The sequence below is a fragment of the Pinus tabuliformis genome, chromosome 4_1 (genome assembly GCF_031772625.1).
Source record: "Pinus tabuliformis cultivar Carrire ecotype Pingquan chromosome 4_1, CPIR1, whole genome shotgun sequence".
Classification (NCBI taxonomy): Eukaryota; Viridiplantae; Streptophyta; class Pinopsida; order Pinales; family Pinaceae; genus Pinus; species Pinus tabuliformis.
This window is the reverse complement of record NC_142303.1, coordinates 790,266,340-790,286,989: the sequence shown is the minus strand read 5'-3', so window position 1 is coordinate 790,286,989 and position 20,650 is coordinate 790,266,340.

Genomic DNA, 20,650 nt, shown 5'->3' with positions numbered 1-20,650 from the left:
GACTGCCGCTACATGCGACCTTGTTAATAAACGTAGAGAGAGTCATCAATTTGTTTATGAGCACAATCGCCTCAAGGTCACCTTGGGGGTCAAGTGTATTACATTAAGTATAATTATAGGGAACTAGAGTGAGGGATGATTGTAAGGATAGGAAGGGGTTTGGGAAGGGGTTTGTTAAAAGGGAATAAGGATTTGGGAGGCAAATGAAAAGGTTTTGGTTATGAAAGTGAGATTGTAGTTATGTCTTTGGTGTCGTATGGAGTGAGATTCTAGTTGTGTTAATTTGGTGTTGTATACAATGTATGTTGCGGGCTTTATTTTTAATAAATTAAGTAACAAAACAAGTGTTCATAAATTGTCTAAATTTAGCATTGTCAATATTCAAGGCTTAGGTAGGACATAAATATCTTTGTTTGTAAATGTTATTGATGAAATCAAATATTCATTATAATTAACAGTGATATGTATGGTTAAAACTAGATAAAAAGTTTAAGAAATAAAATTTATTCCTCTATTAATTATTAGTAATTTCTAATTATAATACAATATAATAAATTTTATATAATTACATATTAATTTAATTAAAATTTCCATTTTTTATTATAACTATACGCTTATACAAATGTAATGTTTTTTTACACACTAAACCTAGAATCACAATAGATCTAACTCAGATAAGTTGTTCAAAAATAGATACCTTAAATAATGCATTAGAAATAAATGTATCCATAACAACCAGAAAGTCAATTTCATAGCTTTACAAAAGTATCATTAAATGGGGAATATCCCAAGGTAATTAAGTAGGTCAATTCCATAATTTCAGAAAAAAGATTTTTGTTTGGTCACTCAAATATTTGATTTTTTCCTGAGTATTGAAAATAATAGAAAAAATAAAAAATCAAAGTTTGAATAAAAAATAAAAAAATTACCTAATTAAATTTTGTTAAATTAAAGAGTAACAGGCGGCCTCAGGAACTAGGTGATGTAGTGGGGCGTCGAGCATGAGCAGCCGGGGCATGAGTTGTGGGCGTGCTTATTCCTATTGTTCGTACGAAGCTGGAGCGAGGTTTCTGCGGTAGCTGAAGAGGGCGGTTGGTATTTGTGTAATTTGGATATGGTGGACGTGATGATCTGTTAGATGGGTTCCACCTAATTGGGAGCTTCCTTTTGCGACAGACGGTGATGTCACGGGACCGAAGGGTGGAACCATTCAGCTGGAGGGCTTTGTCGGCGCTGCCCAAATCTGAGAACTCTACGAACGCATATCCCTGTGGGTTCCCGAACTCGTTTATAGGGATGCTTATGCGGTTCACTGTCCCGCAGGACTCAAAATATGTCAGCAAGTGCTGTGCAGTGCACCAATAGTCCACATTATCTACATAAACCGAGTACCTGTCGAATTCCTCTCCTCCTCCTCCAATTAATGCTCCTCCTTCTTGTTCAATCGGTATCGCCCCCTCTTGGATGCTGTTGTCGCTATTTTCATGATTAGCAGTGGCGCTGTTAGTGGTTACTCCTGTTGCCCGAACGTAGCTGAAACGCGAATTGGAAGACGACCGCGGAGGTTGCTGGCGGTTGTTCGTGTTTGCATATGATGGTCTCGACGATGATCTGTTAGGATTGGCACTCACGCTTCTCCAATTCTTTGGCGGCCGTTGTTCCAAGGGGAGGCGAAACCCTCCGCTGGTGTTGGGGTTGTTCCAATTTCGGCGGTTACTTTTGGCGCGAGACACGGTGATCTCTCTGGACCGGAGGATGGAGCCATTCAGTTCCGCCAGGGCTTTCGCCACGCTGTCTACATCTGAAAACTCCACGAAAGCATAACCTCGTGGGTTCCCATACTCGTTTTTAGGAATAGTAAGGCCCTTCACTCTCCCGCACTTCTCGAAATGTGCCTTTAACTCCTCCTCTGTGCACCCGTAGTCAACATTAGCTACATAAATGGAATATGCTTCCAATTCTCCCGCTGCTACTTGTTTATTAGATATCGCCTCCTCATTGAACTGCACGTTCTTCACCGATTTCCCAGAATTCGCTGCCATGACAAAGTACTTCTACTTCACTGTTATTCTTCTCCTGTAAGACCAATCAAGCTAATCGAACTGAAAAAACAAACCTTCTAACTACTCGCTGCCGTCTTTCTCATGTGATTGGATCATCTAAATCCAATATATAAATAAAGATGTTGAAACCATCGACGTATCACTACACGGATTTTGGCCGACATATAACCACTTTTGGAGGGTGAGGCTCAGAAGAAGAAGGGATTGAGAAAAATGTGCAATATGGAACTTTTTAATTTATATTATTGTTGAAATTTTTTAAAATTTATCATCGCAAAAGTATCAGCTATCCCACCCGTGGGAGATGACGAAAGATGTATTCACTAAAGGGTTATAGGAGATTTGTTTATAATAGAAAAAATGTAAGTTACTAAAAGTCTTTCTTCATGAATTAATGGTAATAATGCAAAAAAAAAACCTATGTTTTGTTGTTTTTGGTACAAAGAGTGCATTGGATATGGCAGGATATTGTGAAAAACCTTTCACCAGTAGCATTGTAATGAAATGGGGATCCTACTCCTGATATTTCTAGCACTTAAACTAAAGTTGATCAAGTTACTCAAGAGCACATTCCAATTGAACATCAAATTTGTTATCACATTAACTCCAAGAGAAAAATTCCCCGTACTTTTGGGGATATTGGAGGGATTCCACCCCACCTATGTGGGACTATTCCTCCCTGCATGCATAAATTTAGGACTTCAACTTAGAGTACTTAGTTCATTTGTTTTTTATAAGCTGGTTTTAGTCTCAAATAATTTCAAACCTTGTAAGCATGTATTCATTTTTCTCATGTTGATGGAGAGAGTTCTCGGTTTATTCTACTATTGTTGATTTTCTTAGTTTCTTTAGCATACTGAGGAGGGTCCATCCAAAGGACTCCAAGAAACATTTTATTTTATTTTATTAACCATATTTCCTATTTTATCATCCACTTATAAATTGTTGTTTGAAAATTTCAATATTTGCATTTATTAACTTTTCCTATAAAAAGGTAAATCCCATGACATAACTCCTTTCTTGTGTGAAAATAGGATTCTTAGGACTCGTCTTAGGTTAGTTAAGTAGTTTTTATGAGGATAAAGCAATTTTATGTCTATTTACAACTTTATTTGACTAGCTAGGCGAGTTTACTATAATATTGTAGAGTTTTCTATAAAACAATGCAAAGTTATCCTTTTAACATATTTCTCCACAGTAATTAGCATTTGTTATACAACACCATTAATTGCATCAGGAAATTATGTACAACAAAAGGGAAACTATGATTTGGGTAGTCTTCATTTAAATTATTTTGTGGGTGTTTAAGATTTCCATATATTTTGAATTTTTCTTTCTCAATTTAGATCAAGAGCATTTAATTTTACCTACAACAAATTCTTCAAGTTTATTTAGATATAAAGGTTAAAGTATACTTTTTTTTCAAGAATTGGTTAGTTTCCCCTTCTTAGACTCTTAGGGTGGTGGAATAAATTCACTGAAGAATTTTCTAGCTCAACCTTCTAGCAGACCAGTTAATCCTTCCAAAATTGATATATCCATGATTGATTAGACATATCAAGTCTTCACTTGGCTCTTTTCATGATTTTTCAGTCAATGCATAATGACCTATACTCCTAAGTATGTTAGATATGTTATACACTACTTTATACAAATGAATATGGCTTTTAACTGGGAATAGATCTTTTCAAGTGATGTTTCCTACCAATTCGCAATTTGATGTCAATGCAGTTATAATACAAAGCCTATAATACTTGCAAAGGCAGAGGTAACATGAGCTAGTTGCCATCCAACGAGGAAAATATAAATACAGGAAAGTCTCATCAGGACTTTGGAAGCATGAATTGAAGATTGATGGTGTAGAAGGAAGTAACTCTAAGAAAATACAAAGGCAGTCAATTAAGGACACAATGAGAGGTGATGCTCCACTAAGTATTTCAGAGAAGAGGATAAGAAGTTGTGAGAAATTGTCCTGCGTTGCAATTGAGAGATATTGTCAACAAAAAAGGAAAGAAAAAAGATTGTTGCAAGATGAATTTAAGAAGGAAAAACCTCCTAAATTTTATGGAGAGGTGACTCAATGTTGACGAAGTGGAAGTATGGTTAATAGGAAGGAATAAATATTTCAGGGTTCCTAATTACTCTAAAATATGAATGCAAGGGTAGCCACTTTTGGTTTTGTAGGAAAAGTTGATATCTAGTGGGAAGATATAAAAAATGCCAAAAATGTTAAAGACGAGTTTTCCTAGAGGATATTTGAGATATATGCTTGGTAAAAGTACATATATGAAAGGTACGCTAATAACAAGGGGAAGAATTTTATGAGAACAATCTTATAACTTAATAATATTAACTTGATAAATTAATAAATTAGTTTTTTTATACGTTAATAATATTAACTTGATAATATAGTATTTATAATAATATAATCATAGTCAACCATAATCAACAAAGTCTACTATGTTCAACCCTAGTGAACATGGTCAACCATATACATCTATTGTTACATATTTAAAATCATGATCGAACTAGCTGAATGATGGTCAAACTAACTCTAAAATGGTTAAACATGTTCAAACTATCTCTTTAATGTTGGTACAAATTCAAAAAAGTTCAACTATGGTTAACCATATTCATCTATAGGTAAATATTGATAACAATCATGGTCAACCATATTCCTCTAGAGTTAAACATCGAAAATCATTGTTAGCCATGTTCACCCATTGTCACCCATGGTTGATGATAGTTAACTATGGTCATTGAAGCTCAACCATTGTCATGGTCATACAAGCATTGATAGTCATGGTCAAAAATTTCACCCATAATCATCCACATTTGACCATAAACAAACATGTCCAAACAAGCTCAACCATGTTCAAAAAGTAAGTCACAAAGTGCAAACAAAAAGCAATAGTACAATTTCATGAGCATATATCAATATCTCAATAAATTGAACAAAATTCAACATCGTAATGTGATAAAAAAATCATTATCAAAATGTGATGAACGAAAGTTGACTTGCAATGTGATAAACAAATAATAATGATAAATATGGAAAATAAAATTTTACATTACAATGTGAAAATAAAATATTAGTGTTGCAATGTGTTGAATAAAAATTAGCATCACATCTGATGAACTAAAATCAGCAAAACAATGTGATGAACAAAAATCAATTTCATAACGTGTCAAGCAAAAGATGACATCACAATGTGAGAAAAAAAATGGATGTCGTGTGTGATGAAAGAAAATTGCCATCACAATGTCATAGATATATATTATGACAATTGTTTTCGTTATCCCTCTTGTAAATATTGCTACAGATTGTAATTCATGCAAATAATGTGGAAAAGTAATCATTGACTTGTTGACGGAAGTGAACATTGATTCAGAGGTCTAGGGAGAAGGAGTTGGTTGTAAACCCAAGCCATTGCAATTATTTCACTGCCTGTATTCCTGATAAAGATAGTTACCAATTTAATGAGAACTATATCAAATTTAGTTTTTTTATAGGTCACATCAAATCATGATTTTCATGCTAAGTTTGAAAAGTGTTGATGCAACATCAACATTTTTATGGAGAAGCATATTTTTGACACTTTAAACTTTCTTATGTATTAAGTATGGACATTTTATGGGCCACTCCAAGCGCCTTGTTGGCATCCCTTTGGCATATGTCGAGCGAGAGGTCAATTTTGAGAATTGACAGTCCCCTGCCACTCTTGCTGCCCTACCAGTGACCCTTTGGCATTGACCCCTTATGCAAAAAAAAATATTTCATATTTTAAATAAATAATAATAATGTTTTCTAAAAAAAATTTGATACATTTTTAATGCTATTTATTTTTTTTTATCTTTTTAAATAAATATTTTGAATTCATTTATTTTTATTTTTTCTAATTTGATTTTTTTTATTATTTAATTTTTTTAATTACTTATTTTTTATTTTTATTTGTTATAGCTTTGATTTTTATTTTTTTTATATTTATTTTTTTCTTTTTTACTTTCTATTAAAATATTTTTATTTTTTATTTTAATTTGTTTAATAATTTGATTTTTAGTGAGATAGTTTTTTAAAGAAATTGTTTTTTTTTTTATGTTTTCCCCGATGGGGTGGTAATAAATAGCTATTAGGTTTATATGGAGGCATTTAATTCCTCCTGCATGCAACATTAGAATGTTGAGACATATCAAGGATGACTTCGCTAGTGATTGGGAGTTGAAAGTTTTGCAGAGCTTCGTGAGTATATTTGGTGTTTGTTTGACTGCAAGTTCATCTTGTTGGTTTCATGGGATGGGCGGTAAGGTTTTTGTGGGTAATTCATCTTCAGGTGTGCAGGTGGCTCTCTATCTCGACCATCCCTTTCCTATTTCTCAAAAAATTCCAAATAATAAATTGATTCCAATGGGTGTGGTGTTACTTCCTTGTTGGTAGAGGAACTAGGAATAATTGTTTGTCACACGGGTTTAGAGCAACTTCTCTAAGAAAAGTCCAAGCTCTAGGGGTTTGGGTGTGTTGGACTCCAAGCAAGGCGGGTTATGTGCATGTTGGCTCTCATGTTCTCTCGTAGCTCCATCTGACGGGTAAAAAATTTCATCCTGGTTGTTTTTGTTGTTCGAAAGCTTTTTTCTTGATGGGCTGGTAGTGTTTTTCTTGAGAATCTTGTTAGCTTCATGGGGTTATTTGGAGGGGCCTATAGAGGTGGAGATAACCTCTAAGTGGCATGTTGTACTCTTGTCTTTGTCAATTCATCTCAAGTGTCTCAACGAAGAGGCAGCTTTGTGGCCTTAAGAAGGCTCCTTCAGGTGGAGGAGTCGGGGGGTATCCTGTCATTTACAGTCGCCTAGTGGGGGGTGTGTATTTGGCTGTGGGAGTCTAGTGTGGGCCATTGTGATTATTGCACTATATAAAGGTCAAAACATTGTAACTTTTGTCTTATTGATGTTTCCTTTGACTCACTTTTCATTCACTATATTGGCATTCTTTCTGGGGAGTTTTCGTGGGCTGCTCCCATTTGTCAGCATTATTGGTGTGTGTCTTTATTGAAATTATGTGGGAAATTTAGCTAGGGGTTGATGCAATGTCAACATGGACATGCCCATTGGGGAAATATTACTTGGGGATAGGGCATGTTCCACCAAGTGGAATTTAGGGATATTAGTGAGGATATAGACCAACAACCCACCAATTCATCAAGGAGAGTTGATTTACCCCCCCATTCGATTTGCTCGAATCTCATATTTGGAAGGTTACACTATTGGTGGGGAAATTAGCTCGAGATATGCATGATGACTACAATGAGGTTTTAGTGTTCATGAATGAGATTCATCATAACTAGTGGCACATGCTAGACAGGCCAGTATCTCTTCGTTGTGGCCAAAAACAAATCAAGTAAAGATAGGACCGATTGAAAGGTAGATTGCCTCATATGGAAGCTCATGTTCATGAGGCCTTACATCCTCCTTAGACCCCTAGTGATGGACCATATGCTCCACATCTAGGTGATGTAGTTGCTCAATGATGAAAATGGGTTGTATTTTGATTCTTTGTCTTCTTTTTTTAGTATGGGCTATTTGTATGAGGTCTCTTAGTTTTCTTTTTTTGTTGTCAATGACTTTTTGCACTATCTTTTGGCCAACAAGTCCAACAGGAATGAGATTGGAAGTGTTATGAGAGAAATCTCCTCACAATGTAATTTTGAGATGAATTAATAGAAATTATCTCTCTCTCTCTCTCTCTCTCTCTCTCTCTCTCTCTCTCTCTCTCTCTCTCTCTCTCTCTCTCTCTCTCTCTCTCTCTATATATATATATATATATATATATATATATATATATATATATATATATATATATATATATATATATATATATAATATTTTCTCTTTTATTGCTTATTATTGTCTTTTTTCATGCTTGAATTATTATTTTTTGTTTTTTTTTTATAATTTTTGTATATTTGATTTTTTTTGCCATTTTTATTTTCTTTAGATTTTCTTTATGTTTTGATATTATTTTTTTATTTTTTACCTATTATTATTTTTTGTAACTTTTATTTTCTTCTTTTGATTTTAATTTTAATTTTTTATTTTAATTTTTTTAATTTATTTACTATTTTTTTTATTGGAGGGTTTGTGTCAATGTTCGACTAAAACTTGATCACACTATGCTTCAATTTAATAGTTGATGTTTAAGTGTTCATTACAATGGATCAAGTTTGCTCTTAGTGTTTGCCAATTTGATGGTTGATTTTTAATTTTTCATTGCAATGTGTCAAGTTGTCTTAGACTAATATTTTAAATGAGCTATAATTTTAGCATTTAAAAAAGAAATACTCTTGGTATAATGACTCTTTGATTTAGGTATTATTTTTTAAGGTTTTTTAGTCATGATATTTGGTCTATATGGTCATGACTAAGATATGTTGGAAATTTAAAGTTTTTTATATTCATGATATTTGGTTTTAATTTCATAGTTGAAAAAATATCAAATTTTTAAAGTTTTTCAAAGTCGTGATATTTTATCTTTAACTTCATGGTTGAAAAAGGTCAAAATTTTAAGATTTTTTGAGGTCATGATATTTATCTTTAACACCATGGTTAAAAATTGTTGGATTTTTTGGAGTCATTTTATTTTATCTTTAATGCTATCAAAAACAACTATTGGAATTTTAAGGTTGTTCAGAGTCATGATATTTTATTTTATGTCATTGCTAAAAAAAGTTGGAATTTTAACATAAACAACAAAAAAAGTCAATGCAACAACAACACTTTTTTATTTTGAGGTGTTTTTACATGTTTATTAAAAAATAAAAGTTTTTAATGCTGGTGTTAAAACAAATTGGAATTTTAACACAAAAAAGGCGTTGACACATAAATTCAAGAGCACAAGGAGGCATCATAGTGGTATCGAGCAAGAGATAACTCACAAACATAAGGCAATAGAACACATAGTATGGCATTAGTAGTGGGCGTCGATCCACTAGGGAGAAATAACTTTTATCTAGAATTTGTTTCATGTTTAGGATAACATTCCTTGTGTTTTTTAAAGGCCAATGTGTGTGCCTATGAATAAATTGTCAAAGGAGAGTTCAATGGAGTTGAAAATATCCTTGCTAGTTATGGGGTTGATTGGGATGTTAACTAGGGTTGATAAACCACTTAACAAGTTAAGACCTCAAAGTACTAGTTTATAGGACTGATAAACCACTAAATGTTAGCCTTAGGGTTGATAAAACACTTATGTACTTTCTTAGTGAGCTAATAAGGCACCTAGATAGTGTTACAAATATGTTGGAATTGATGTCAAAGGAAGTGTCATGAAGTGGCATTGATCAAATGGTTGCAGGCAGGTCAATGAAGAAGTGAAATTGTTGTCTAAAGAGGCATATCTTCAAATCATTTTTTTCCTTATATATTCATATCAAAAGATTTTTGATCCTACTTAGATGGATATAGGTAAAAAAATCCTTTCCAAAAAACATATGGAATTCAGAAAATTACCTCACGGATCAAAAGTTATGAGACGAAAACATGTTTACAGGCTAACAGTGGAATATGGCAATCTTTTCGCAATCTATTTGACTAGAATTCTGGCTAACTGGTATTTTGTTAGACATGAATTCAGTTACATAGGAAGTTAGTTAGAAAGGAAGTGGGTTTGACATGAAGTTGATTAAACTAGAAGTTGCTTACACTAAAAGTTGATTAGACTGAAGTCTATTATACATAAATCTATTAGACTAAAGGCTATTATATAGAAGTTGATTATGCTGAAGTCTATTAGACAAAACTCTATTAGACATAAGTATATTAGACTAAAGTCTATTAGATAATGAAGACTATATGAACACATCAAGATGACTTGGAAGAAGTGGAATTCAAGTGAAAAATATGAATTCATGCAACTTAAAAAGTTGAACTTAACTAAATTTCTAAACTAAAATTATCACCTCCAATTCTTTATAAGCATAATTTAATGTTGGAAATAATACTGAGAGGGGGGGTGAATCAGTATTATCAAATTCTTTTCAATATATCTTCCTTATTTATACTTTGAATAATTCTTCAAATATTGATCATTACTTTGTATGTCAGAATCATAAAATAACGAGCAGGAACAAGAAAAGCAAATAGTCACACAAAAGAACACCAGATATAAGGTGGAAACCCAATGTGGGTGAAAACCACCTGCTGCAATATGTCTCTATATTATTTTAATAAGAAACTCCTTTTACAATGATTTTGCACTGGTGCAGTCCTTTACCAGTACGCAGGCTACAACCTGCAGAGAGCTACAACTCTCTCTCTCTCGTTTTCTAGTCTCTCCTGGAAGGGAGCTACAACCCCCTACTTCTTTTCTTTCAAGGACCACTTTTCATTAATTTTCAGACTGGATCCAAGAACATAAAAAAAAAACCATCAACTACACTTGCATCATCAATCTCTGATTTCACCAAAGCCAACCCGCATACAGATATGCAAATATTTCCTTATAACTTTGCAGTTGTTCCATACATCAGACATACCCAGATCATAACATGTGTAAAATAAAACATGCATCAATAATTCAGACCCAGATTATTAGATTTATAGATCAAGCGTATGCCACATATCACAGATCAAAATCATATAGAGATACCACTATTCCAGCCTTAAGATTTTGACCCATCAATAGAACTTATCCTTCTCCTTACGCTCAGGTTCCTTCTTCATTCAAATCCAGATCTGCACCATAACCCAATCACAATATTCCAGATCTAGCACTTTATCAGATATTCAATAATTCAGAAGATGCTTTGTCAAATGATCTCCTTCCTCTTTTATAGCCTTAGTCCTTTCTCAATACCACGGTCCAAAACAATAGGATAAAAAAAAAACTGTTGGACTAATACCATGAACCAACCATGAAAGTGCGTGAGATCAACACTTTTGGATGCAATACCACGGGCAAAAACCATAGGATCAAAAACTGTCAAACTAATACCATGAACCAACCATGAAAGTGCGTGAGATCAACACTTTTGGATGAAATACCACAGGCCAAAACCATAGGATCAAAAACTGTCGAACTAATACCATGAACCAATACTTGGGATCAACACTTCTGACAAGGTACCATGGTCCAAAACCATAGGTTCAAATACCAAGGACTAACTACCATGGACCAAAGGTAAGTTCTCCAACATATACGCGTTGTTCCTTGCATGAAAGTGCGTGAACTTTTTCTCTACATGTAATACCACAGACCAAAACCATAATAAACCAATACCACGAACCCAATACTTGGGATCAACACTTCTGACGAGGTACCATGGTCCAAAACCATAGGTTCAAATACAAAGGACTAACTACCATGGACCAAAGGTAAGTTCTCCAACATATATGCGCTTTTCCTTGCATGAAAGTGCGTGAAATTTTTCTCTACATGAAATAAACTTTTCTCTGCATATAAGTGCGTGAAATTTTCTCTACATTATAATTTATTATCTGAGATGAGTGGGTTTCCATCAAGTACAACATATGTATCATAATGCCAACAATCTCCCCCTTTGGACTTGATGGCAACAACAACCAATCACTCTCCCCCTTTGACATCAAGGGCAAAGGGTTATGCTCCCCCTAAGAACATGCTCCCCCTGACTATAAACCAGATCTGCAAAGAAGAACCATAATCGATGACCATGAAAGAGATAGAGACGTATTGCAGCAATATTCAGACCAGCATCCATGATCTCCTTCTGTACTTCCTCCATAATGCCAACAATGCATGATATGCTCCCCCTGAACCTATGCCATTCGATCTTTGACCAATCCGAAACCCAGCACATGTATGCATATACTTCAGATGAACCTTGTGTACAACCAACAATCAGAAGAGATTCAACAACAAGATGATGCATCAACAACCCCTAGCTTTTGCCTGAGGTATTCAAAGGTCTCCCTAGGCAATGGTTTGGTGAGTATATCAGCAACCTGTTCCTCAGAAGGAACATACTCCAACTTGACCTTTTGTTCAAGCACTTGTTCCCGGAGAAAGTGATACTTGATTGGTATGTGCTTGGTTTTTGAATGCATGATTGGGTTCTTTGAAATGCTGATTGCACTTGTATTATCAAATAAGATGGAGATGGGTGGTGTACAAGTGATTTGAAAATCCTGCAAGGTCTGCATCATCCAAAGGAGTTGAGTGCAGCAAGATGCAGCAGCAACATATTCTGCTTCAGCTGTAGACAAGGCAATCGAACTCTGTTTCTTGCTGAACCAAGATACTAATCTGGAACCCATAAAGAATGCACCACCACTTGTGCTCTTCGTGTCATCCACGCTTCCGGCCCAATCTGCATCAGTATAAGCATGAAGTGTGAGGTCTGTATCTCTAGGATACCATAAGCCATAATTTTGAGTCCTTTGAAGATATTTGAAGATTCTCTTTACTCCCTGAAGATGAGTTTCCTTTGGATTTTCCTGAAATATTCCAACTATTCCCACTGCATGCATGATGTCTGGTCGGGTACCTGTCAAATAAAGTAGACTTCCAATCATAGATCTGTAGGTTGGTTGACGTACTGCTGCTGATTCATCATTTTCATTGAGGCTACATCCTGTGACCATGGGTGTACATACTGATTTTGCATCTTCCATGCCATATTTCTTCAAAATCTGCTTGAGATACTTGGTTTGAGACAAGAAGATCCCTCCTTCCTTTTGTTGGATTTGCAGGCCCAGAAAGTATGTCAATTCTCCAAGCAAGGAAATTTCGAATTCTTTCTGCATCACCAAGGCAAAGATTTGACTCATATATTCTTCATTGCTGCCAAAGATAATGTCATCTACATACACAACAAGTATCAGCAATTTGTCATTTTCAATTTTTATATAAAGATTGCTATCTGCTGATCCTTTTGAAAAACCTTGTTGATGAAGATATTTGTCCAAACGATAGTACCAAGCCCTTGGAGCTTGTTTAAGACCATAGAGAGCCTTTTTCAATCTTCATACAAGATTTGGATAATTTCCAAGAATGAAACCATCTGGCTGCTCAATGTATACTTCTTCTTCTAAGTCTCCATTCAGAAAGGCTGATTTCACGTCCATTTGAAATAATTTGAACTTTTGAAAGCTTGAGAGAGCAAGGAACATTCGGATGGCCTCAAGTCTTGCAACAGGAGCAAAAGTTTCTTCAAAATCTATTCCTTCTTGCTGCGAATACCCTTTACAAACAAGTCTGGCCTTGTTTCTAATTACTTCCCCATTTTCATTCAACTTATTTTTGAAGACCCATTTTGTCCCTATAACATTCTTATCCTTTGGTCTAGGAACCAACTCCCAAGTTTTGTTCTTTTCGATCTGCTCAAGTTCTTCATCCATTGCTTTGACGCAACATTCATCTTTGCATGCCTCTTTTATATTTTGTGGTTCAGTGGATGAGAGTAATGCCAAATAGCTTGAAGCTTCTGCAATTGTTCTTCTTGTTTGTACACCTGCTTCTTTTTGCCCCAAAATCTGAGATTCTGGATGATTCTTCTGAACGTACCTGGATGGAGTCTTCTCTTCTACCCTTATCTGTTCCTCTGGTGCTTCTTGAGGTTCTTCTTCTTCATCATTCTGTCTTTGAGGGTAGTCTTCATCTTCTTCGATATTTTCATGATTTACTTGCCTAGGAATGTATCCTTTTTCATCAACCACTACATCAATGCTGTCAACAATTCTTCCAAGTCTTTTATTGTAGCACTTATATGCTTTGTTGTGTGGAGAATAACCAAGAAGAATGCCTTCATCTGCTCTAGGTTCAAGTTTGCCAAGTTGCTCATCAGTATTCTTAATATAGCATTTGCTCCCAAAGATTTTGAAGTGTTTTACCGAAGGAGTCTCACCATACCATAGTTCATGAGGAGTTTGAGTGTTGTTCACTCGGACATTTGTTTTATTGAGAATAACAACCGCAGCATATGCAGCTTCACCCCAGAAAGTTGCGGGAGTTCCAGACTCATCAAGCATAGCACGGGCCATTTGTTGGACTGTTTTGTTCATCCTTTCCACCACTCCATTTTGCTGAGGAGTTCTAGCTGTAGAGAATTCCCTTCTTATCCCATGTTCTTCACAGAAATCGAAAAATTCATTTGTGGTAAACTCCCCACCTCTGTCGGACCTGAGGCACTTAATTTTGTAACCTGATTCATTTTCAACCAAGGCTTTGAAGGATTTGAATTTTTCGAATGCTTCATCTTTGTGCTTCAAAATTCCTAACCAAACAAACCTGGAGAAATTGTCAATGAATAATATCGAGTATTCTTCTCCTCGAGGTGACCTCATCCTGAAAGGACCACATACATCTGTATGGACTAGTTCAAGAGGCCTGCTGGCTGGACCTTCCTTCTCCGGGAAGTTGGTTCTGGTTTGCTTACCAAACTGACAGGATTTGCATATAGTGTTGTCTGGAATTTTGATATCTGGAAGACCACGAACTGCTTGATATTTGCATGCCTTCCTTATTTGTGAAAAGCTTAGATGCCCCAACCTCTGGTGCCATAACCAATGTTCATCATCCTTGCTCAAATAGCATTGTTGTTGTCCTTCTTCAAATATGTATAGATTATTTGGAGTTCTTCTACCTTTGATCACTGTTTTCCCTGTATCAAGATCACGAACGCTACATCCATTTGATTGAAATATTACCTCGGTTCCTTGATCGTACATCTGACTGACACTCAGAAGGTTATGCTTCAAGCCATCAACATACAAAACATTTCCAGCTTTAACCTTTTCTTTTAACTGAGCTGTGCCTTTTCCTTTTATAGCTGCTGGAGTATCATTTCCAAAAGAAACTTTCTTTCCCTTTCTAAAGCAGAATATGATTCAAGTTTTTCTTTATCACCTGTCATATGCTTTGAACATCCACTGTCGATGTACCATAGATTTTCCTGTCCCTCTGCATAAAAGGCTATCTCACATCTTTCTGTTTGTGGTTCCTTTATTCTCCATGTTCTGGTGCTTGAGGCTTGTTCCTTTGTCTGCTGAAACCTGTTCCTGCATTCAGAATCTTCATGACCAAAGTTATTGCAAATAGAACATTCAACTTCATTTTCAAGAGCCGAAAAGTTGTTATAGGTCCTTTTTGTAATCCCGATCATACTTCTTTGTTTTTGAGCTTCTCTAGTCATGATTGTTTTATATGCAACACATTGAGCTGCTTTGTGACCAAATTTATGGAAAGAGAAACATTTCCCATTGAAGAAACTTCTGCGATTATCAAATCTACCAGCCAAATGATTGTAATTTCTATTGTCATCCATTCTTGAAGCAAATTGAGAAGATTTTACCTGTGGCTGGTTGTAGCTTTTGTTCATCCTTAAGACAGATTGCCCCTGGTTTACCTGATAGTCTTTGTTCGTTCTTGATGTATTTCATCCTTGCTTTACCTGATGATCTCCATTGTGCTTTTTCTCATTCCTTCTTGCTGCATCAAGATAACTCTTTGAGGTGGATGCTTGAGATGTTTCTCCATTATACCCCAGACCTGTCTTGTTTAGCAGAGAACGTTCTACATTGATGATCTCATCCAGAGTTTCAGATCCTTTGACAAACTTAAGATTAATAGCCTTTGTTTTCTCAATTTCTTTTCTAAGGCCAACACTTTCACCTTCTAACTTTTCAAGGTATTTTTCTTTTTCATCAATTTGAAATTGTAGAGTATCAATGATCATATTCTTTTCTTCTATACATGTCTTAAGTCTAGAAATCTCTTCATAAAACCTATCCACATCTATAGCATCCATGTAATCATCATCTTCAAATGCCATTAAAAGTTTATAGTCATTACCTCGTTCATCTTCATCACTATTTGATAGACCATCACTGTCTTCATGAGTGTAGTAGCTTTTCTTATTTGCATTCTGTTTCTTGTTCCATCTAATAGGTTCCTTTCCCTTGTCGATCTTATCCTTATGAGGACATTTGGCAGCATAGTGACCTACTCTTCCACAAGAAAAGCATTTGAAGGGTAACTTACCTCTAAACCGTCCAACACCCTGTTGAAGATTTCTGACAAAATTTGATTCTTCTTCTTCTTCTGACCCATGTCCTGATTCATAGTACTCTCCTTTACCTGAAGCCTTAAAGGTAGCTTCTTTCCTGTCAGATGGACCTCCTTTTCTCATTTCATCAGCAGTTAGAATTCCATGTAGTTGTGACATTTTAAGATGTTGTAGATTCTCCTTTTCTTCTATACTAGAAACTTTAGATTCAAACCTAGGTGACAAAGATCTTATAACTTTTTCAACCACAACAGCCTCTTTTATTTCTTCACCCAAAATTTTCATACAATTAACAATCTCATCCACATGAAGAAAATAGTTAGCCACACTTTTATCATTATACATTCTGAGATTCTCATACTGAATCCTGAGGGTTTGAAGTTTTGCACGTTTTACCTGTTCATCTCCTTCGTAGCTCAAAACAATTTTGTCCCATATTTCTTTTGTGGATTTATATTGCATAACCTTCACGAATTCAGATTGAGATAGACATCCTAGAAGAGTATTAACCGGATTTGCATTTGTTTCATATTTCTTCTTCTCGGCTGAATCTGTAGGAGTAGCTGATGGAAAAGTATACCTTGTTTCTATAATGTCCCATACTTCTGTACCCAAAGATTGAAGATAGGTAGTAACGCTTACCTTCCAATATACGAAGTTTGTCCCATCAACAAAGTGAATAGAAATATAACTTAGATAAATTGTTCAACAAAGTGATTTAATCAACAAAGTGAATAGAAATATAACTTAGATAAATTGTTCAAAAATAGATACCTTAAGTAATGCATTAGAAATAAATGTATCCATAACAACCAGAAAGTCAATTCCATAGCTTTACAAAAGTATCATTGAATGGGAAATATCCCAAGGTAATTAAGTAGGTCAATTCCATAGTTTCAGAAAAGGATTTTTGTTTGGTCACTCAAATATTTGTTTTTTTTCCCGAGTATTGAAAATAATAGAACGAATAAAAATCACAGTTTGAATAAAAAATAAAAAATTACCTAATTAAATTTTGTTAAATTAAAGAGTAACAGGCGGCCTCAGGAACTGGGTGATGTAGTGGGGCGTTGACCATGAGCAGCCGGGGCATGAGTTGTGGGCGTGCTGGAGCGAGGTTTTTGCGGCTGAAGGGGGCGGTTGGTATTTGTGTAATTTGGATATGGTGGACGTGATGATCTGTTAGAATAGGCACCCACATTTCTGAAAATACCTGACGACTGCTGCTGGGTGGGGCCGCCAAACCCTCCACCACTGTTATTTTTATTATTAGGGTTCCGCCTAATTGGGAGCTTCCTTTTGCGAGAGACGGTGATGTCACGGGACCGAAGGGTGGAACCATTCAGCTGGAGGGCTTTGTCGGCGCTGCCCAAATCTGAGAACTCTACGAACGCATATCCCTGTGGGTTCCTGAACTCGTTTATAGGGATGCTTATGCAGTTCACTGTCCCGCAGGACTCAAAATGTATCAGCAAGTGCTGTGCAGTGCACCAATAGTCCAAATTATCTACATAAACGGAGTACCTGTCGAATTCCTCTCCTCTTCCTCCAATTAACGCTCCTCCTTCTTGTTCAATCGGTATCGCCTCCTCTTGGATGCTTTTGTCGCTATTTTCATGATTAGCAGTGGCGCTGTTAGTGGATACTCCTGTTGCCCGAACGTAGCTGAAACGCGAATTGGAAGACGACGGCGGAGGTTGCTGGCAGTTGTTCGTGTTTGCATATGATGGTCTCGACGATGATCTGTTAGGATGGGTACTCACGCTTCTCCAATTCTTTGGCGGCCGCTGTTCCAAGGGGAGGCGAAACCCTCCGCTGGTGTTGGGGTTGTTCCAATTTCGGCGGTTACTTTTGGCGCGAGACACGGTGATCTCTCTGGACCGGAGGATGGAGCCATTCAGTTCCGCCAGGGCTTTCGCCACGCTGTCTACATCTGAAAACTCCACGAAAGCATAACCTCGTGGGTTCCCATACTCGTTTTTAGGAACAGTAAGGCCGTTCACTCTCCTGCACTTCTCGAAATGTGCCTTTAACTCCTCCTCTGTGCACCCGTAGTCAACATTAGCTACATAAACGGAATATGCTTCCAATTCTCCCGCCGCTACTTGTTTATTAGATATCGCCTTCTCATTGAACTGCACGTTCTTCACCGATTTCCCAGAATTCGCGGCCATGACAAAGTACTTCTACTTCGCTGTTTTTCTTCTCCTGTAAGACCAATCAAGCTAATCGCACTGAAAAAACAAACCTTCTAACTACTCGCTGCTGTCTTTCTCATGTGATTGGATCATCTAAATCCAATATATAAATAAAGAGGTTGAAACCATCGACGTATCACTACACGGATTTTGGCCGACATATAACCACTTTTGGAGGTTGAGGTTATTTAGTTTGGCTCAGAAGAAGAAGGGATTGAGAAAAATGTGCAATATGAAACTTTTTACTTGATAATATTGTTGAAATTTTTTAAAATTTGTCATCGCAAAAGTATCAGCTATCCCACCCGTGGGAGATGACGAAAGATGTATTCACTAAAGGGTTATAGGAGATTTGTTTATAATAGAAAAATGTAGGTTACTAAAAGTCTTTCTTCATGAATTAATGGTAATAATGCCCAAAAAAAAATAAAAAAAATAGATAGCTACGTTTATTATTAGCGATAATGTAAATATAACAAAACAATAACAAATTTATTTATTTGGAGGAATGGTTGTATTTTTACAAATTTAAATATAATATAAAAAAATGCAATATATGGTATTAATTTTTTAAATATATAATTTTTATTTGTAGATTTTGGATATAATTATTTTAAATTTGAAGTATATTATATATATATATTTGTTAATTTGAAATCTATAATTAAAACACATAAGTGGAGAAGAGTAGTCACGGACCAAAGGATGGGAGATCAAGCAGAGAAGAGTAGTTACGGACCAAAGGATGGGAGATCATGTAAATATATAGGAGCAATTAAAACAGTTAATAGAAGACATGATCATTTTGATATTGCAAGAAGAAAGTAGTAAACAATAAATATATAGGAGCAATTAAAACAGTTAAGAGAAGACATGATCGTTTTCATATTGCAAGAAGAAAGTAGTAAACAAAAACTCGTTAAGGACAACAAAGCACTCAAGCAAGAATTAGAGAAGGTTAAAAAGGAGGTAATTATTAGGGATAATAGAATTGGATTATTGGAAGAATCATTAGGGACAATATCTCATTTATGAGTGATTGGAGACTTCCACAGTTAATCATATTGTTAGAGATTTCTAGAATAGCCACAGGGGCTTCACTAGGGGAGAAATACCATACCACGTGCATTCTTATTTGGGGATATATATTGAGGAAAAAATGACATAATATATTGGGATATATATAGGGGTAAATGGTTTTTATATTGCCAATTATAAAAAAAATGGAGCTCAAAGTTAATAAAAAACTATAAAGGGGTATAAAAAAATTCAATGAAAGATGGATACCTACAATATATAGTGAAAGTAGGGTTTTTTTAATTAGGAAGGTGTATTGGATTCGTATTGGAAGGGGGTTAAATAATCTAATTTTTATAGGTATTTTCCAATATGTAGTCAAAATAAGGGTATTGTTTAATATGTCGTGAATGCACCTGATATGTTAGAGGTTCGTTGAGTGAAGCCTCCGCGGGAATAAAACTGTGTAATATGTGTGATCTGTTCTATGATGATGGATGGAGTCACCATCTGAAATGTTGGATAGATCACACATACTACACAGTTCTATTCCAGAAATCTCTAACAATATGTTACGAAAATGGTGGAATATAGGTCACATGCCAAGACATATTCCTTATTTCTCAAAGAATAGTGGCGCAAACATCAAATTTATAGCTTGGAAAAATAAGGAGAGTTCAAGAATCAAGCACCATAGGCATTAATACAAACACAGTATAATAGTTGTGTGGAGGAAAAATTAAGGCTATGTGAATTCTACCTTCATGACTTCATCCTTTCTCATCCACACAATTGGGACCCTAATCCTTACATGGGAGATCTATTGTTGATTTCCCTATCCTCATGGATAAGGCATGAATAATTAAGGATTGAGAAGATGAAGTAGAGGAAAGAAGAACTATCGAGATCCCTATGGGTCAAAGATTAACCAACAAAACCATAGATAATATTAGCAACCCATGAGATATTTTCTTTTGATGAAGTAGTGGCTCATGTTTGGAGAAGTAGAAAAGAAGAGGCTTTGTCATATCTAGCGGATAAAATCATACTATTAGGAAATGAGGTCACGATAGCTTACCAAAGAAGATGCCAATCGCTTCTTTATTTCCTTGAAATTAGAGGACCACACTCCTCTATTAATATATAGGATGAAATATCAAGGGAAACACTTTATTGGAAATTAATACGAAATATAGTACAATGTGGGTCGGACTAGATATTAACCCATCCCTATTGCTTAGGAAAAAAATAGACTTAGATCAAAAGAAGGAAGAGTAGGAACGAAAGGGTACTGAAGAACCAATAGGTTTATACCATTAGGTAGACTTCACCATATAAA